Consider the following 2,781-nt stretch of genomic DNA (forward strand, 5'->3'; position numbering starts at 1 on the left):
CGAGGAGGATTTTCCAAAAATGTTGAAAGAAACAAAACAAGCATACTTGAAGGGAAGGGCTTTGAGTGCGATATTCGTGCGCATTACAAATAATGTTCTTATGGAAATTGCGCTCTAAATAGAAATCTGCAACAACGACATGTAAGAAGTAAGAAGATTTGCACTCTTAAAAAATCACTGACAAACAACCTCTACTTGAAAAAAAGGTTATACAATCTCCGTATGAATGAAGGTACACCGGTCAAAACTCACTTTTATGAGTTTAATTCAATTATAATGGACTTGAGAATGTAGATATCAAAATTGAAAGTGAGGATCAAAACTTAATTGCGTTATGTTCTTTACCACCGTCTTATGATACTTTTGCTGATACGTTGCTGTATGGAAAAGACAATATTTCACTTGGTGATGTTAGTAATGCACTAAATTCTAAGGAGTTGAAGAAGAACTTTCCAGAAAGCAGAACTGAAGGTGAAGAACACATCATACAGATTTCAATAGAAAAAGGTTTAATGATAGATCAAAGTCTAGAGACAGAAAGCAGAACTACTATGAGTGTGGGGAGCAGGGTCATTAAAAAAGAGATTTTCCTTCACTGAAGGAGAAAAAAGGGGAAGCAAAAGTTGATTACTCAACAAATATTTGATTAGTCAACAAATATTGTTGACAATGGTAATAATTCTGATGATATTAAAAATGGGTCATATTGAGAAGAATGTAGGCTCAATAAGAATCAACCACAACAACGCCATGTCCAACAAGCAAATTTTACTGAAGAGTTCACAAAGGAAGAAGAAAGCTTGTTTATGGCTTCTCATGAAGAAAACACAACCAACAAATCATCATGGGTCAGAGATAGTGGATGTACGAGTCACATGTCACACAATGAGCTCATGTTTCATACACTTGACAAGTCAATTAAAACTAAAGTAAGGATGGGAAATGGTGAGACGGTAGATGCACTTGGAAAGGGTTCAATTGCCTTTCACACTACACAAAGTACAAAGTTTATACGTGATATGTTGTATGTTTCTTCTTTAGCATGTAACTTGTTAAGTGTGGCTCAAATGACGTCTAAAGGCTATTCCATATTTTAAGGACAAACATTGTTTGATTTTTGACTCTGAAGATAGTTTGATTGTTAAAGTAGAGATGGTGGATAATGTTAGGATCGAATTCACGCACACACACTAGATGAATGAAGAACACAAGAACTTTCAAGAGAAAGAGATGAGAAATCTAGAGAGAGAGAGAGAGAGAAAACCCAATATTTCGTGGTAACACCCCGTGAGTAAACTTCCACGGCGGTGAGGTATATTTATATTAATAAATCAGAGTATTTTTGGTTACAGAGAATAAATAGAGAATAAATAGGAAAGCCAAAAATAGAGAATAAATAGGAAAGCCTAAAATTAATTAGGCTCCACTACCTGACAATTCTCCCACTTGGAGACTGACTCAGTCATCCAAAAAATACATTCTCAAAAAAAAACCTCTTCACTATCAACATTTTTACCGTACCGCAACATCTGTAGCAACAACTACAGAAGACCAACTGAGGTTTTACATAACCTCAGTTTCCCAACATCAACATATTTCGTCAACATGTCTGCCGGGTTCTTTGCACCCTCTATCTTCTCCAAGCACATATCACCATCCTCCACTGCCCTGCGAGTGAAATGGTATCGCCTTCTGATGTGCTTTGTCTTCGAATGATAGACTGAATTTTTCACCAACTGTATGACACTTTGGCTATCTGAGTAAAGAATCTTCTCGCTCTTCTTCTTGCCCAATTCCTCAAGATAATCTTCCAGCTCACTGCTGTTCCACTTATGGTGTAAATGTACCCGGATGTACTCTTGCTCGAGTCAACATTCGCACCAAGATCAGCATCCACAAAACCCTGTAGAGTCACATTGCCTTTGCCAAAACAAAGTGAAGTACTGGATGTACCTCTCAGATATCTCAGAAGCCACTTCACATCTTTCCAATGCTCTTTCCTAGGGTTCGCCATGTACCTGCTAACAACTCCCACTGCATGTGCTATATCAGGTCTAGTGCAGACCACAACATACATCAACCTACCAACTGCTGAAGCATATGGAACAAGTGCCATGTGATCACGCTCCTCGGTAGTCTTGGGTGACTGCTCCTTTGACTATTTAAAGTGATTTGCCAATGGAGTAGTCCTGGGTTTAGCATCATTAAACCTGAATCTGCTCAGCACCTTCTAAATGTACAACTCCTGAGATAGATTTAAAGAGCCAGCAGATCTATCCCGAGAAATCTTCATCCCCAAAATCTGTTTTGCTGGACCCAAATCTTTCATCTCAAACGCTGCAGACAACCTTGTCTTCAGATTGTTAATCTTCCTCATACTAGATCCTGCAATCAACATATCATCCACATACAAGAGTAGAATGACATATGAATCAGTGTATTTCTTGAAGTAACAACAAGGATCCTTTTCAGCTTTGCAGAATCCACTCTTGGTCATGAAGGAGTCAAACTTCTTGTACCACTGCCTTGGTGCTTGCTTTAGTCTATACAAGCTTCTGGTGAGCTTGCACACCATGTGTTCCTTTCCTGGAACCACAAATCCTTCAGGTTGCTGCATATAGATCTCTTTGTCTAGATCTCTATGTAAAAACGTTGTTTTTACATCCATTTGCTCTAGATGCAAATTCTCCGATGCAACAATACTCAACAGAATTTGAATAAAGGTTAACTTCACAACAGGAGAAAATATTACAGCATAATCAATACCTTTCCTTTGTGAAT

This window comes from Solanum lycopersicum, chromosome 6 (genome assembly GCF_036512215.1).
Source record: "Solanum lycopersicum chromosome 6, SLM_r2.1".
Taxonomy (NCBI): Eukaryota; Viridiplantae; Streptophyta; class Magnoliopsida; order Solanales; family Solanaceae; genus Solanum; species Solanum lycopersicum.